The sequence below is a fragment of the Saimiri boliviensis genome, chromosome 5 (genome assembly GCF_048565385.1).
Source record: "Saimiri boliviensis isolate mSaiBol1 chromosome 5, mSaiBol1.pri, whole genome shotgun sequence".
In the NCBI taxonomy this organism is placed as follows: domain Eukaryota; kingdom Metazoa; phylum Chordata; class Mammalia; order Primates; family Cebidae; genus Saimiri; species Saimiri boliviensis.
The window spans coordinates 24,177,347-24,196,024 of record NC_133453.1 but is presented as its reverse complement, the minus strand read 5'-3'; positions in this window follow the sequence as shown (position 1 = coordinate 24,196,024).

Below are 18,678 nucleotides of genomic sequence, written 5' to 3'. Positions count from 1 at the left end.
TTGGGGTTCCTTTGGAGTGTACCTTGAATAAAGAATTTTGGTACAATGATTTATTCATGAGGTGATTCCAGGAAACACAGTAGAAAATAGGTAAAGTGGGGCCAGGTGTGGCTCACCCCTGTAATCCCAGCACTCTGGGAGGCTGAGGCTGTGGATCACTTGAGGCCAAAAGTTTGAGACCCACCTGGCCAACATGATGAAACCCTATCTCTAATAAAAATATAAAAATAGCTGGGGGTGGTGGCATGCACCTGTAATCCCAGCCTCTCAGGAGGCTGAGGTGGGAGAAGTGCTTGAACCTGGAAGGCAGAGGTTGCAGTGAGCCAAGATCGCACCACTGTACTCCAGCCTGGGCGACAGAGTGAGATTGTGTCTAAAAAAAGAAAAAAGAAACTAGGGAAAGTGGGACATGGGGAGCAGATGTGTAAGTGAGCAGGTTGTTTGTGTGGGCACCTGGGGTCAGTCCGGATGGGAATATTCTGGGAGGCACTCCCTCTAGAAGGAAACTGGGTGTTTATCTACCAACTCCCATTCCTCCTGGGTTGCTTCTGGGACACTGACTTCCCTGTGATCTCAATCTGCCCCATGTATAGATAGATCATATTCCTGAGGCCAGAGAAAGCCCCAGGGCAGAGAGATGATGGTGGCTGAGGTAGGGAGCTGTTGGAGTGGTTGCGGGTGGCCTTGAGGGAGGAATAAGGGAAGATAGGTTGGCACAGACATCGTCTCCTGCAAGGGTCTGGATATGCTCCGACTCCCCTTCTTTCTGCTCTTCAAGATTGATTCACTTCTCACTCAAGTCTTGGATGCAGAAGGAAAGAGCAGAGCTAAATAAATTAGGTGCCCCCAAATGCATTTGTTTGCGGGGACCAGAGAGTTGAAGGTATCAATGTGTGTTTGCATCGCTTGCCAAGCTGTAGCTCAGAGTGTCTGGCCTAAGAGTGGCCATGCCCGCAGGCTCCCAGGACTCACTGCAGACTACACAGGAGCCTGAGCTCTCCTGCCTGTCCTGGCTTTTGGCACTTCTGGCCTGACACAGTCATCATCTAAAACCTTGGTTTGGGGTCTTTTTATATTCCTTCCCACACTTCCTGGGATCACTGGTCGGCTTCAGAGCCAGACTGTTGCTTCGAGAGTCTTGGGAGAGGGGAAGAGGGCAGGATGGACGAGTGCAATGAAATCGTGACCCTTCTTCCTACGATGGGGTAAGCATTATCATGCCGAGGCTGGAAATTAGATATTCTTCATGCACAGAGAAGACGGGCAAGGGGGAAGACGGGACAGCCAGGTGGAAGCTGGGAGGCTGAAAGATTATAGCTTTTAAGAGGATCCTGTCCAGATTTGATGGCCTCTGAGGGGCCTCCTGGTTCTCTAAATACAAAGTTTCTCTACCACATAATATTGAAATCCTGCTTTAAGGCATTAATGTTAATCCATTCTTTATTTCTTAATTTCACATCATGTTCGTTAGCCTTAAAAAAAAAAATCAAGCCAAAGGCAGCTTTGCCGGTCCTTGAAGCTGATTGAGTTGGTGTGCGGATGGGCAGTCAGCCTTCAGAAGGATTCCTGCAGGTGAGGGGAGGAGCCGCCTTTGGCTCTGAGCCGCTGGACAGAGTGGAGAGAAGCCCAGCAATGGAGATGAGCAGGAGTGAGTGGGAGAAGAAAGGATCACGCCTTGGTCATCTTCTCCTCGCTCTCCTTCCCCGTGATTCATGCCGTCATCACTTCCCATCTCGGAGCCTGGGCTCACAGCCATCCCAAAGCCTTTCCTGCTCTGCTTGGCTGGAAACAGATGCAGACTGACAGATGTCTCCTTCAGGAACTGTGACCTCTCACACCCATCCTGGGACGGCCACGCCCTTCCAGGCCCTGCAGAGAACAGCTCTTCTCAGGCCTGTCCCTGAAGCCCTCCAACATGGGGCTTCTTCCCTCCCAGCGCTTTCCCCGTCCACCCTCCTGTCCTCGCATGCGCCCCCTCCAGTCCTGTTGGCTTCCAAAGCCTTAACTCGACTTTCCCTTCCCCTCCTGCCGGGGCAGCTCCACCCCTCGCAGAACTCTCTAGATCTCCTCACTCTTTTCTCCTCTTGCTAGAATGATTTGGTTGCGAGGTGTGTGTTGGGGGGTACATAGTCTTTGGAGGCCCTGTCAGCCAGTCCAGTGCCCACATCCTCTGCCTGCCTCTCCTACCCCACTTGCTGCCCCATCCCGGCTTTGCCTGCCTTTCCTGACAGTGGCAGTCCCTTTCCACATCCTAGGGTGCTGTGAGAACCGAATGAGACCATATGCACGAAGTGCGTGGTAAACCAGAAAATCTCCAAAAGTGAAAGGAACGATGTAATCCATTTTTACAGAAAACCAAGGTCCCGAGAAGTTCATCAGTCCTGTGGTGGACACAAGACCAGGTTCCATCTGGTCAGTGGTTGTCATGGCTCACTATGCTTAGAGTGACCCAAGAAGCGGGGTCTCTCCAGACCTCCTAGTGCACCCTGCTTCAGGGAGCCTGAGGAACCTGGATCCTGAACACACGGCCAAGGGGCTCTGAGGAGGAAGGCCTGGTAAAAGCCACCTTATATTTAAAGAAGAAAAAAAAAAAGAAAAAGAAAAAAAGAAAATGGCCGGGCTTGGTGGCTCACGCCTGTAATCCAAGCAGGAGGCTCACCTGAGGTTGGGAGTTCAAAACCAGCCTGACCAACATGGTGAAATCCTGTCTTTATTAAAAAAAAAAAAAAAAAAAAAAAGGCACTCACCTAGGTGGTCTGCTGACTCTTGACCCTCCTTCACCCAAATCTAGATCATCCTCTTGCTGAATCCTACCAAGGGGCGCTTAACTCCCTGTGTTTACCTTTGTAAATTCACTTTCTGTTTTCCAAAGGACTCAGGTTGGGGCCCAGGCCTGTGGGCTGATGGCAAAGAAGTAATAGAAATTGGCTCCCCAAACAGCAGCTTCTGAAGCTTTCTGGAGGATAAAGCCAGAGTTCTCAAAGCGGGTGGGAACAGGAGACCATGTCCCACCCTGGAGCCCCCAGCTTGGCTTGGAGGCCACCCTGGGCACAGAGGCAGTGAGAGTCATCAGCACCTTTCCTTGAGCCAGTGGAGAGGTTCTAGGGACACTGAGGGCCACTCCCTCTTCCTATGTAAACTCATCCCTCTGGGCAGCACCCGCCTTTCTAGCATAGCGGCTTTCTCAGGATGCTGTGTGCCGCCATGCTCGTCCCCCGCAGGGCTTTCCAGGGCAGTGGTGGGTGTGGAAAAGCTCCTCCTGTTTAGATGTGTACAGGGAAGCACGTGGATGAAGGCATTGCTAGGCAATGCTGAGAGGGCAACAGCCTGCTGCAGATTGCGGAAGACATGGTGTTGTCAGTGTGCAAGAGGCCAGCTGCGCCCAGGGTAGAGGGGAGCTGGTGCCCAGCACCAAGTCCATGGGGGAGCCAAGCAGCTGGGAGAACCAGCCTCTGGAAGGGCGTGACACCGAGTGGACAATGATAAAGAAAACGGGACCAAAGGGGCCAGGACTGAGGCTCTTCTGGCTTGCAGGGGCTAGCTGTGTGTCCTTCCGCATGGTACCTCCCTTCCATGGGTCTCTGCCTGCCTGGGGCACATATCAGAGACTGAAGTCTTAACAGGCACCGGTTACCCAGAACAACATATATTTTCAACAAGATGATTGGCTGAAATCAAGGGTTCTCAAACGTTTTTCTATGAACAGAGGTTTCCACTTGCTGGGCCATCCCCAGAGGAGCCCGTCCTAAGGAGGAGTCCTGGCCACACTTACTCACTGTCTCACTTCCACGCATTCCTGGAGTCCTTAGGGGAATTTCCAGGGTATCTTCTGAGCTGACCTGGTGCAGTGGTTTTTGGTGAGTAACTGAATCACAGCTCTCTCCCGCTTTCTCAGGTGGCTCACTGTGCCATGGATTGAACAGTCCTTGGTGGCACAGGAGGCTGAACCACAAGTCACTTCAGGAGGTGGATGTCTATTTCATGCTCTGCAAGAAACACTGCAAAATATTCGGAACCCCCAAGCTAGCAGTGTCAAATCCCCTGAGATTCTCACTGCTATACATAGTAATATGACTCATCATTTCTTATCAGTTGCCTGAATGAATAAATTTGCTTATTGATTGGGTCCTGATGGCTCCCGATTTCGAGTCCTGAAAGAAAAAACTTGTGCGGTAAGTTGTTCCAGCTGATGCCTTAGCTAGGCTTTACTCTTCAGGTCATTTTTAAACCCTTCTAGGCAGTTGGCTATGAGGCTCTGGAAAGAACGGGAGTGGTTTTCAGGGCGGAACAGCAGGGCCTTTCCTCTATGCGGACAGCCGGGAGGCGTGCTGCCCAGACCCCCGTTCAGGGCAGGACTTCTTGACCAGCTATGGGTGCGTGGTCAGCCGATGGTTTCCAGCTGTCAGCTCCCTTGGCGTTGACCTCGGCTGCAGAGAACAAACTTGCTCAAGGTCACACTTCTCAGGGCAGCCCACCTCCAGTGACTGGGCAAGATGGAGTATACAGTACATCCAGGCCTGGCCATTTCTGCCTGACCCAGGATGGGATGACCAGCAATACACACTTCAGAGCTTCCCACCAGCTTGGCCAAGACCTTGTCACACTGCATCACATTTAATATCTCCCTCCCCCAATCCTCCTTCTACCCCCTCCCACAAGTGATGATCCCTAATAAACCTGTACCTAAAGTCTACCTCAGCATCCAGCTGGGACCCCTTACTTCACAGATCTCCCCAGGGGTGGTTCAGCATCTTGCTTTACGCCCAGTCCCTCCCTGAAACCAGTAAAGCTGATCTACAGCCCTCTAAAACCCATTCTGACTAAGTCAAATCCATAGCTACCAGAGAACGCTGGGGATATCAGAGATGGCTACTAAGGGATCCAGTTGCTTAGAAAAAAAAAAAAATCTATCAAGCCCATCCTAGCCTCAGGCCCTAGAGCCTTTGCATTTCATGTTCTCTTTCAGGAATGCTAGAGTTTGTGCCCAATTCACCTTCTCAGACAAGTCTTTCTAGACCCCCAATCAACATGAGCATCTGCTCAACACACAGTCACCCCACTACACATTGTGTTGTTTGTGATTTTCTGTTGCAATGAAAACTAACCTTGGGTACTTAGGTTTTCGGTGTCTGTCTCTTCCCACCGAAACATGAATCCCATGAAAGCAGGGGATCTTTTTACTTTGTTCATCTCCTCAACCCAGGACCTTATATTATTTCTTAAGTAAGTACCAGATAGAGAATGACTACATGAATAGGATGGACAAATACTTTTTGAGTGGAAAAAAGAGAATCTAAGAATTTAATATTTTAAATATTTTTAATTTTTAAAATCTTTTAAATAGTTTGTTTCTCAAATATTTATTTTTACTTTTCCTTTCTAGTTAAGGTAAGTGGCACTGGTTTTCACTTAGAGAAGGGACAAATTTTCTTCTTCAGAGAGCCACTTACTAAATATTTTTGGCTTTGCAGGTCTCAAGGGCTTGATGGTAACCAAGTAAGTTGCCCAGGATTATTCAGATTTTTGGCTTTGCAGGTCACAACTACTTAACTCTGGTTGTTGCACAAAGGCAGCCATTGACAATACAAAAAGAATGGGCATGGCTGTGTTACAATGAAACTTTATTTGAAAAAACAGGTGGATGTCTGAATTTGGCTGGCAGGTTGTTTCTTAGAGTAGTCATACAAAATTTCCTACAAATAACTTTATTGAAGAAAAAAAGGAAATCCATTTAAATAAGAGTATTAACTAAATAGCTATATAGAAAGAATATGCAAATTCCTAATGTTGGTTAGTTCTAATGTTTCCTGCAGCACCTGTGGCCACAGCTGTGGAGGTGAGGGAGGTGGAAGGGAGAAAAACCTTTAATTTAATGTTGCCAAACAGGATGGGAGGCTCACTTAGATATTCCCAAGAGCTTGGTAGGGCCAGAGTTCTGCTTTTTCTCCCCTTGCTAGTCCTTCATCCTATATTCTTTTCACCACCAACTCTGTTCCTAGAACTAGTGGTTGTCATTAAATGCTCTTGCTTGGTAAGCAATCTTTCCATGGAGTTTAAACACCCCCAGGTTGGATGTGGCCCCATTTACCTACCTCATAAATATACCCTGAGCTTAAACATAAACATGACAGGGCACTGAGGAAGTAGGTGTGGCAGAAAGTGGCAAAGTTAGACTGAAATTCCTAAATTTTTAGGAATAAGAATGCCTCAGCTCTGCTGAGCACTTAATACAAACCAGGACTGATCTAAGCACTTCACATGTATTAGCTGATTCAGTTCTCACAGTTCTTTTACAATAATGGCATTATTTCCATTTACAGATGAGACAACTGAGGCACAGGAGCTAGGTAAATTGCCCAAGATTATTCAGCTAGCAAGAGACAGAGCTAGGATATGAACCCAAGTCATCGGCACCAGAGCCATGCTGCTAACATATACACTTGTGATGATATGCTACGGAGTTCCATGAGATAGCAATATTAGTGTTTCCTAGGAGTCCATCAATTCACTTCTTTCTCCATAACCTTTTTAAAAAGTCATTTATTTATTTATTCATTCATTATTTTTATTGAAGTGAAACTCACATCATGTAAAATCAAACATTTAAAAGAATAAAATTCAGGCTAGGTGCAGTGGTTCATGTCTGTAATCTGAGAACTTTGAGAAGCTGAGGCAGGAGGGTCACTTGAGGTCAGGAGTTAGAGACCAGCCTGGGCAAACAGTAAGACTCTACAAAAACATGAAAACAAAAAGTATACAATTTAATGTATAAGTGCCATTTAATGCATTCACAATGTTGTGCAAGCACCACTTCTTTTGAGTTTCAATGCTTTTTAAAAAATAACCCCAGGAGAATACCCCATATCTATGAAGTAATCCCTCCCTAGTCCCTTCTTCCTCATCTACTGGCAAGGTAATTTGCTTTGTCTCTGGCAATTTGGCTTCTCTGAATATTTTATATAAAAATAATCATATAATAGGTAACTTTTGTGTCTGGCTTCTTTCATTTAACATGTTTTCAAGGTTCATCTAAGTTGTGGAATGAATCAATACTTTGTTCTTTTGGCTGAATAATATTCCATTGAGTGGATGTACTACATTTTGTTTATCTGTTTATCTGTTGATGAATATTTGGGTTGTTTCCACCTTTTGACTGTTGTGAAGAGGACTGATATAAACATGCATGAACAAGTATTTGTTTGAGTATGTATTTTCAATTATTTTGAGTACACACCTAGGAATAGAATTGCTGGGTCACATAGTACTCAATGTTTAACTTCTTTGAGGAACTGCCAAACTGTTTTCCATAGTGGCTCTACCATGTTACATTCCCAATGAGGTAGGATTGGTAAGCAATCTTTCAATGGAGTTTAAATAGCCCCAGGTTGGATGTGGCCCCATTTACCTACCCATAAACATACCCTGAGCTTAAACTTGACTCTGGACCAGACTGAAGACTGACTGAAACAGGGAAGAGACACCAGAAAACATAATCACCAGTGCCATGACAGTTTAGCATTGCCATGGCAACACCTGAAAATTACTGACTTTTTCCATGGCAATGGCCTGGAAGTTACCACTCCTTTTCTAAAAATATCTGAAAACCTGCTCCTTAGTTTGCATATAATTAAAAGTGGATAATTAAATATGACTGCAGAACTGCTCCTGAGCTGCTATCCTTAGCACATTGCCCATAGGGTAGCTGTGCTCTGCAGGAGCAGTCACAGAGTCGTAATGCTGCCTCCTCAATAAAGCTGTTTTCGTCTGCTACCCTCTCATTCTCAAATTCTTTCCTAAGTGAAGTCAAGAACCTTTCTGGGCTAAGCCCCAATTTTGGAGTTCTCCTGCCCTGCTCATGCTTCTTCACATCCTTACCAACACTTGTTATTTTTCATTTTTTGATGTTTTTGTCTTTTAATATATTAATAGCTATCCCAGTGGATTTGCAGTGTTAACTCCTTGCAGTTTTGATTTGCATCACATTAAGGGCCAGTTATGTTAAATCTCTCTTCATTGGCAGGCATGATGGCTCATGCCTGTAATCCTTGGGAGGCCAAGGCATAGAATTGCTTGAGCCCTTGAGTTTGAGCCTGTATTGATCTGTGATCGTGCCACTGCACTCCAGTCTGGTGACAGAGCAAGATTCTGTCTCTAAAAACAAATGAGTCAAACAAACCAAAAAAAAAAAAAAAAATCTCAAAACATCACACACTTCATTAGTTTTTTGCTCATTTGTATATCTGTTTTGGAGAAATATCCATTCAAGTACTTTAATTGGGTTGTATATCTTTCTATGGTTCAGTTGTAAGAATTCTTTGAATATTCTGAATGTTAGCTCCTTATCAGATACATAATTTGCAAATATTTTTTCCCCATTCTATAGCTTGTCTTTTTACTTTCTTGCTAATGCCCTTGTAACTGCATCAGAAGAATATGGTTTAACTTTGACGTAGCAAAGTTGTGAGTTGTTTCTCAGTTGCCATGGACCCTCAGGTTGAAGGTTATGTAACCTGAGCATGCCCAGATGAACCAAGTGTGCAACCACAAGGGGAATCTAAGTGCTTGGACCAAGGAATGGGAATGGAATTAAAAAACAGGAACAATAAATAGAAGGACCCAGTCAGATCCTGCCTCTCAACTTCTCTTCATTACAAGATCCAAACAGATTATGCCACCTTACCCTATCCTTATGAAACCTGACCCAGATCCCAGCTCAGGGAGACATTGCTTTGAGAGCTACCCTCTGTGTTCTCCTTACTTGTTGTAAGTAATAAAATTCCCTTGTAAATCCTCCCTGATTGTGGCCATTGGGCTGTCACCTGCTAAGCAATGAAACCTGCCTGTTGTGTGGGTAACATCTTTTGTTGAACAAGAGCTTGTATTTTTCTGAATTCCAATTTATCTAATTTTTTTTTCTCTCATTGCTTGTGGTTTTGGTGTTAAATCTAAGAATCCCCTGCCGAATTTAAGGTCATGAAGATTTACCCTTATGTGTTCTTTGGACAGTTTTTATTTCAGCTCTTATATTTAGGTCATTGCTCCACTTCCACTGATTTTAAGAGAACCTAATACAAACCTGGTTAGGGAGGTTGGGAAGACTTCAGCAGAGCCACACTGCCTCAAGTGAAAAAACATGAGTTTGGATTTCAGGCCCTCCCTACTCTAGTGTGACCTCATCTTAACTAATGACATCTACAAAGACTCTTGTTTCCAAATAACGTCACATTCTGATGTTCTGAGTGGACATGAATTTTGAGGGGCACACTGTTCATCCCAGCATGCCCCTCTAGTTAACTTGAGACAGAGGATAGTGGCTGCCTTCCAGACAGCAGGAGAAGGAAAAATCCCAGCAGAAGCAGCAGCTTAAACAAACCCTCAGCCGGAAGCATGATGGTTGGGTGGGGAGAAACAATGTGAATACCAAGGGTAGCAGTATGGTGTGACAGTGGGAACCCCCAAACCACAGCTCCTTTCAAGGGAGTTTATGAGTGATAAATGCCTCTGAAGAGTCCGGGCAGTGTGCAGAGTTGGAGGAAGGGCGATAGGCTAATCAGGCCACGTGTGAGAGCAGCTTTTGTTTTCTTGTCCTGCTTTTAATTTTTGTGTATGTTGACCTTTTTCCTTGAGACAAAGCATACATACAATAGGAGTGCATAAAGTGCACTAATCTTAACTGTACAGCTGGGAGGATATTTACATAGGCATGTACTCATGTAACCATCATCCAGATGATAAAGCAGCATGCTTCCAGCACTCCAACAGGTACCCCAGCATTAGGTCCTGCTTCATGGCAGTGCAACCTTTGTAAATCAAGGGCTCACACTTGGTTTAATGCTCTACTGTCACTGTATTGGCATTTTTAAACAAGAGGCCTTGCATTTTTATTTTGCATTGGGCTCAGGTAACCCCGATTCTCTTCTTTCCATGAGTACAAATATTTCAAGGTTCGGCTCAAGTCCTACCTCCTTCAGAAAGCTTTCCCTGACTCCTCTCTGCTCTCTGGGTAACTGCCTGTCCTCAGTTTCTATAGAAGATATGCCTTCCCAATTCCACTCAGTGCTTGATCACATGAATTACATTCAGCCCTTGGTAGTCTCTGTTTTCTCTGTGTGTGGAAGTTTTGTCTTGTCCATGTGGTTATGAACTGACTGGAGCATTGGTTAAAGCTCCTACTCCTGGGCGCTCTGATGAGAAACACTGAGAATTATTGAGATCCACATTTCATCTCTTCTTTTAACCTGCAAAATTCCTTTATTTATCTTGATGTCCCACAGTGCACCCAGCTTAGTGTCTCTATCAAGTTCAATAAACGGTGGCTGGCCTTTTACTGCTCCTTCTTTCTGTCTTATTTCTGACTAGGTGGCTTTGCCGTACCCCAGTATTCTAGAATGTGAAGGCAGGAAGAGATCCGTGACTCATCAGGTCAAATCCATCTGTGAATGGAGGAGACTCCTCGAGGTCTAGTGTCTTATCCAAGGTTATACAGCTAGTGGGAGGCACCATAGGAAGGTCAGGACACTTTTCTCTGTAGCCACCTCCACCCCTTCGTCCCTTCCTCTTTACAGATGTGGACCCCTCCTCTGAGTGCAGGTTGCGAGGTAGCCCTCTTCCTGCCTGGAGCATCTGACCTGATTCTCCCTGAGACTGGCAGTCCATCACTGGATTGGCTTCCAGCTTCCTCTGCAGAATGGCTCCCTGAGAAGCTCAGGAACCAGCTGCCTTAAACTGGTTTCCAGATGTCTCCACCTCAAATTGAGGAAGCAGGAGGAGGAGAAGGGGCTGGGAGTTTGTCCCTTGAATGAAGTCAGCCAGATCCATAATAAACAATGTCATGAACTGATGGAGCAGGTGGTCATGGGAGATGCTGTGATGCAGAGGAGGTCCTCAAGAGGCCCTGTGTGAAGGTGGGAGAGGCGGACAGACAGACAGGCAGGTAGAACATTTGAGGACAAGGACAAGAAGAAGAGATAGATGGAAATCAGAGACTGAGAGGGGCCAGGGAGAGTTCATGAAATTGTGAATATATGAGAGAGAAATGGGACAGAGAAAGAAAAGGAAACTGAAGAAGAGAGATGGGGAATGAGGGCCCAGACAAGACTATTTCGCCTAAGATTTTCCATTGTGGTGACCTGCCAGGGTCTGTCTCCATCGAAATACCTAATAAAGTTTATAGCCAACCCTTGAGGCTTTTTTGTATGCCAGTCCTGTGTTGTGTGCCTTATAGATATCAGCTCATTTGCTCTTTGCCACAACCTCAGGAGGTAGCCCCTGTGGTTATGCCCATTTCATGGACAAGGAAAGTGAGGCTCAGAGAACTTACAGAACTTGCTCAAGGTCACATGGTAGAGAAGTCTGGTTCTCACACTTATACCCTTAACCACTTCACTCTCCTTAGTGATAAAATTTGGGAAAGCAGTCTTTCCAGGCTTGGCTCATTCTACTTCTGGGCACAGGGTTATTACAGTGGGTTGGTACAGCCTAAACTTGATATCGTCCTCACAGAGTAATTCTGACTCTATCTGCATATGGGCACAGGTGGAGAAGGTGCAGAACAAGAAATGAGAAAGCATCCTTTCTTCCAAGCACTTGTTTTGGAATCTGTGGCATTTAGCCAGTTGGGTGGACTTACTTTCTTTTAGCTCATCACTGAATTGACTGCTTCACATGCCTCTTTTTTTTGTCTTAGTCACTGTGAGGGAGCACTTATGCATTGTATTAGTCTGTTCTTATGCTGCTATAAAGAGCTGCCAAGACTGGATAATTTATAAAAGCAAGAGGTTTAATTGACTCACAGTTTCTCATGGCTGGGGAGACCTCAGGAAACTTACAATCATGGTGGGAGACACCTCTTCACAGGGCAGCAGGAGACAGAATGAGAGCCAGCAGGGGAAATGCCGAAAGCTTATAAAACCATTAAATCTCGTGAGACTCACTCATTTTCAAGAGAGCAGCATGGGAGAAAACTGCCCCCATGAGCCAATTACCTACCTCCACTTGGTCCCACCGTTGACACGTGGGAATTGTTATAATTCAAGGTGAGATTTGGGTGGGGACAAGGAGCCAGACCATATCATGCATAGATGAGAAACATGAATATGTTAGTTTCCTGAGCTCCCATAACAAATCATCACCAAATTAGTCATTTAAAACAACAAACAACAGAAATGTATTCTCTCACTGTTGTGGAGGCCAGAAATCTAAAACTAAAGTGTTGGCAGGACCACACTACCTCTGAGGGCTCTGGGGAAGAATCCTTCCTTGCTGCTTTCTGGCTTTCAGTGGCTTTTTGACCATCTTTGACATTCCTTGGTTTGTAGCTGTCTCACTCCAGTAGCTGCCTTTGTCATCACATGGACTTCTTCCTTGTATCTCCTCTCTGTCTCCATATTCCAATTTTCTTCTCTCTCTTTTTTTTTAACCAATCATTGGATTTAGGGCCTAATCTAATCCAGAATGACTTTATTTTAACTAGATTTATCTGTGAAAATTCCTAGTTCTTTTATTTATTTATTTTTTAACTTTTATTTTATCTTAAGTTCTGGGGTACATGTGCAGGATGTGCAGGTTTGCTACATGTGCCAAGTTGGTTTGCTGCACCTATCAACCCATCACCTAGGTATTCAGCCCCTGGATACCTAGGTGCATTGGCTATTTATCCTGATGTGCTCCCTCCCGCTGAAGCACCCAACAGACCCCAGAGTACGTTGTTCTCCTCCCTGTGTCCATGTGTTCTCATTGTTCAGTTCCAACTTATAAGTGAGAACATGTGGTGTTTGGTTTTCTGTTCCTGTGCTAGTTTGCTGAGGATAATGGTTTCCAGCTCCATCTATGTCCCTGAAAAAGGACATAATCTAGTTCCTTTTTTTATTTTTATTTTATTTTATTTTTGAGATGGAGTCTTGCCCTATTGCCCAGGCTGGAGTGCAGTGGCATGATCTTGGCTCACTACAACTTCCACCTCCAGGGTTCAAGTGATCCTCCTGCCTCAGCCTCTCGAGTAGCTGGGACTTCAGTCATGAGCCACCGTGCCTGGCTATTTTTTTGTTTGTTTTGTATTTTTAGTAGAGATGGGATTTTGCTGTGTTAGCCAGGACAGGATGGTCTCAGTCTCCTCATCTAGTGATCTGCCCGCCTCAGCCTCATGCCTGGGATTACAGGCATGAGCCACCATGCCTGGCCGATCTCGTTCCTCTTTATGGCTGCTTGGTATTCTATGGCATATATATACCACAAATTCTTTATCCAGTCTTTCACTGATGGCCATTTGCAAAAACCCTATTTCTAGATAAAATCACATTTTTAAGTATTGGGAGTTAGGAGTTAAACATATATTTTGGTGGGGACACAATTCAAACCACTACCATGGGAATATATGCAACGTATAGGTGATAAAAAGATGAGAACAAAAGCAAATGGCAAAGGGTGAGTGTGTGCCACATCAATGCTCAGGCATTTCCCTTCAAAGTGGAATATGAACCTATTATTTACACCTTCCATCTAGTCCTTGATGCCTCCTCTTTGTCCCCCATGAATTTCTATCTGTTTCTTTCCACCTCCCAGACACCATCTCTAAGTTTTTAGAATGCCACCATGCTTTGGAATTGAGATACTTCCAAAATTATTCAAAATTCTTAAAAGGACACCATTTTGGGGAAAATATTCTGTTTTAACCAGAGAGGCAGAGTTGATTCTTGTCTCTAATCCTGGTTTATTTCATAGATCAGAGCTACCTGCCTAGCTGGTATGTAAGAAATACAGTAAAATGGCCTTAATGTAAAATACAAGCTCCCAGTGGCTTACCAGCAGGGTCTTGTGTGATGGGGTGCTCTGAGTGTCTCATTCACCACTCATGATGAGCTCACGATGTACTCACCTCTAAGGATTCTTCTTAAATCCAAAATACTCCTCCAGTGTTGGTTAGAACCCTTTCCATGGGAAGAATATAAATACACTGGCAATAACTTTTTGCTTAGAGGGGATCAGCTGACTCATGCTGCTGGGGATCCAAGGACTGGTCTAACTTCAGGTATAGCTGGACCCAGGAGTTCACTGATGTCATTGAAACTCTCTCTTTCTTTGTGGAAACAAAATGCTTCCACGGGTTCTAGAAAAACAGAGTGCATAGCATATTTCAGGAAGTGACTCTGTTAGTCTAGCCTGGGTCTCATATCCATCACAGGTACAATCTCAGTGGCCAGGAGAGGGGATTTTCTGGTTGCCAAGGCCAGAGTCACTAGCCACAAGTCAGGTAGTTCTAGTTGCTATAACAACAATCCCTGAGAATCTCAGTAACTTTATATAATGGAAGTTTACCTTTTAGTTATTTACACAGTCATATTGGGAGAATATTCTTAAGCACTCAGGCTGAGGGAGGTCCTGGCATCTTTAACATGTGGTTTCCAAGGTCACCGAGAGCATCAATATCCAGCTCCCTAATGGGGGAAGAGAAACTGGACCATGACACATGCATGGGGTTCTTTCATGGACCAGGTCTAACATTTCATTAGCCAGAACTAAGTTGCACCAACAGACTGTAATGACGTCTGGGAATATAGTCTAACTATGAACATGGCAGGAAAGGACACAGCCATGTTAAATGACTAGCTGTTTCTGCCATAAGTCATAATGCTGGGCAATACTATCAGAGAATGAGGATGAGTCCCAAAGAAAAAGATTCAGAACAGATTTTTTAAAAAGTGTCCTCTGAACTAACTCATGAGATGTTTTAGTCAAGTCTGACTTTACTGCTTTTAGTTCTAATTATACCTAGTACAGATACTATTATCCGTTGCTGTATGACCAACTATCCCTAGAGTTAATGGTTTAAAACAAGTATTTTGTTATATTTCATTACATTTCTTATATTTTCTTGTATATTACGATTTTGTGGCTGGGAATTTGAGCAGGGCTCAGCTGGATGGTTCTTTCACTTCTCATGGTGGCAACTAGAGTCACTCATTGGTGCACAGCTGGCAGACAGATTGGTTTGGCAGGTCCAGGATGGCTCCACTCACATGTCTGGTGCCTTGGTGGGACTGGCTGGATGTCTGGGCTCACCTGGGCCCCTCTACCTCCCCATGTAGTCTCAGGCCTTACCATGTGGTCTCTGCAGCAGGCTAGTCAGACTTCTTATATGGTGGCTCAAGGCTCTAAGAGTGTTTCAAGTGACCTAGGAAGAAGCTACATGGCTTCTAAGGACCTGGCCTCCATAGTTCTGTAGTGTCACTTAGCCACATTCTGTTGGTTCAGTAAGTCTTTAAGGCCAGTCCAGATTTAAGGGAGGAGAACTAGACCTTCCTGCTCAATTGTGGCAGTTTTAATCAATCCCAGATCCTTTCCAGTCACAAGACTTTTTACATGGCAGCTGTGAATTTGGGGGTCTTTTCTTCTCTATGAAAGGCTGCAGGATATGAGCACTGTTCCGTCCACTGCTAGATGTCATGGCCATTTAGATCCTGGTGTTGCAGCTCCTGTCTTGAGCTGGGCCTCCAGAGACAGGATGCCAGATTTTGGAACATGAGACAGGTGTTCTGGTTTAGAGACACAGGACAGGATGTCAGGGACCAAGGACCACATGGATGTAACAAAGAACAGAAACCCACCACAGAAGTGGTATCTAACTAAGGTCAACAGCAAACATGATAGCTGGTACTTATGTACTAGGCCCCATTCTAAAGTGTCAGTTACATGTACTAACTTGATAAATATTTTTAATAGCCCTATGTGTAAGTACCACATGTGTGCCTATTTTATAAAACAAGAAACTGAGGCACAAAGAGCTTAAGCAACTTGCTTGGGCTCATACTGCTGCAAAATGAAGAACCAGTATTCAGACTCGGGCAGTCTGGGTCCAGATGCTCTGGGACCCAAATAAACTGCTAAAACTAGTAATTGTCCCTCTAATACTCAGGAGCGCTGAGGTTTACTGCCATTAGCCGGGGGTTCACAAGTCTATCACCCACATTACTGAGTTGACTAACCTTCTGTAACCAAATGTTCTTTTTGGGAATTTGTAGGTTTCTGAGCTAAAAAACAATCCTTTTCTTCAGCTACCTATTAAAGTCAGGGTGACTGGGCATACCTATTCATTTCCCATGGTGTCCCAGGGCTTGTATGCAAATTAACAAAAATAATCCTGAGTTAGATTATGGCTTTGTCATTGCAAACCTGGGTTGTTGACATAAAGTCACATTAATGGTTTAGTTGAGGATCCAGTGGGTGTGTGTGTCGGTGCTAAGCACCTTAATGTGGAAATCTGAGATCTGAGTTTTCTTCTCTGAGTCAGCAGGGTCTAGAAGCTAGGCAAAGTCCAGACTTTCACAAGAAAAACTGATGCAGGATTCCCGTCTAGGCCTCCCATCTCTCCTAATCCCACATCCTGACCCTCTCCTCCTAGCTGCGTGCACTTTGCCTTTACCCTTCTAAACTCATTTCCTTTTCAGTAAAACGCAGAAAGCCCCTTTGGGAAGAAATAGTCTCACTCTTCCAGGCATTTTCTGGGATTGGATGGTTGAGGCTGTTTGGCAGAGGTGAACACTATGGGCCTGGCATCACGTAGGATCTGTTTTTGGCCCTCCGGCTGTCTCCTTCCTCCTACGTGGATGGCAGATGGCCTGTATTTTTAATAATTAAAAAAAAAAGTAGGAGGGAAATCAGGCTCAGCAGGAGGAATTTGGAACCATCCAGGCAGTGCAATTGAGCTGTGAATTTGTTTGTTTGGAAATTGGAAATCGTGTCTTCCCATTAAACCGGCTTATGGCCTCAGCCACTTCCAGGAAACTTCGAGGGTCCTGCATAATGATTTTCATCAGCAGATCTCTGCTGGGGGTGGTGAATGGATGGGAGCCACTGGCAGTCCCCGGACCTTGTACTCATAGAACTGTACCTCCCAGGGGCCATGACGGGTAATTGGTGAAACCTTTACCCCCTAGTCTATTCTTAGCTTCTCAATAGCCCTGGGAGGCAGAGATCTCAAATGATTACACAAATCAGCCTGCAAGACCAGCTTTGGGTCATTTAGAGAAAAAGAGGAAATTTCCAGCACTGAGAGAAAAGATAAAGGCATCTAAGAAGAGATGGTGGAGGTCTGAGATCCTGTTGGGTTACACGGTAGAGTGTGGGACTGTTAACATCATTTATTCCTCATTTAGTGGGGAGTGGGAGGCATGGAGGAGAAAGTGCTGGACTAGAATGCAGACTCCCAGGTCCCTGGCCTGGCACCCCGAGCCTTGTGGCCCTTACCTGGTCATCTCCCTTTTCTGGGTCTCATTTTTTTTTTTTAATTTGTAAAAGAACAAAACTGAATTGTGCGAGAGGTCGAGAGAGCTGAGAAAGGTTGGAGAAGTGGTCTTCCTGTACATAACCTGATTGTCTGCTGAGGCACAGAAAGATCTCAGCAGCCTTGAAGGCTGTGAGCCATTGGCAAGGTGACCAGAGAAGTGACTGCATTTTGTTTTGGAAAAACCACCAATACACACAGGCAGCATGAAGAGGTTGGGTAGGCTCAGATTTGTGGGTTCTAAGGCCATCTTTTCATCCTCAACAGGCTACAAAAGGCTAGCTGGGACCCCAGAGCACATTTCTCCAATTCCCTGACCACCTGCTCTCTCTCCATCAGCATTCCCTTTCCCTGCTTGCTTAACGCTGTGTTGGGATTTCCAGAGAGTGTGTTGAAGCAGCTCTGATGGTGCAAGGGCCTGGCTGGGCAGAGTTCCAGTCCTCCCAGCGCCGGTTCTGTCTGGAGACCACTGCATCTCAGCACCTCAAGTTCTGGCAGGAAAGGATGGGGTGAACATTCCAAGGGCTCAGGCAGAAAGGAAAGCCTCTTCCCCCAGCTTTCTCAGTAAGATCCCACTGACCAGCTGCCACCAGGGGCGAGTCAGCCCAGCAGATGATGTGAGGTTGGGATGGGAGGGGCGCGTCAGCCAGCCATGCCACCCTCTGTAATTTGGGACATTCTGTTCTCAAAGCTCCCTGCTCTCCTCTGCCTGTCCCTTCATCATCTAGCCTGCTTCCCTTTCTTCTTTCCTTCCTCTTACCAGCTCCCTTCTCCCTTTCCCTCCCCATATTCTCTCTCTTTAACTGCCACTCCCTTTTCTTTATTTTGTTTTAGCCATTTCAGTGTTTGAAAAAGTAAGAGTCCTTGTGGCTATCCCTAGGAAAGGGAGGGGCACAAGTTGAGGTAGAACCCTTTTTTTTTTGTACTTTAGGTTCTGGGGTACATGTGCAGATCATGCAGGATTGTTGCATAGGTACACACATGGCAAAGTGGTTTGCTGCCTCCATCCCCCCGTCACCTACATCTAGCATTTCTCCTCATGTTATCCCTCCCTGACCTCCCCACCCCCTGCTGTCCCTCCCTTGCCCCCCAACAGACCCTAGTGTGTGATGTTCCCTTCCCTGTGTCAATGTGTTCTCATTGTTCAACATCCGCCTATAAGTGAGAACATACGGTGTTTGATTTTCTGTTCTTGTGTCAGTTTGCTGGGACTCTTAAGGTAGCCACCGTGTCAATATGAGGAGGGCCAAAGGGGTCTGTTTCTTGGCAGATGTATTCCTAGCCAGAGAGCCTCGGATTTAAGGAATGTCTTTCTGCTCCTAGTGAAAACCTCAGCTCAACACCCATTGGCCTTGCTGTGCTGAAAACAATACTGTCAGCTTGGAGCAGAGGCCAACATC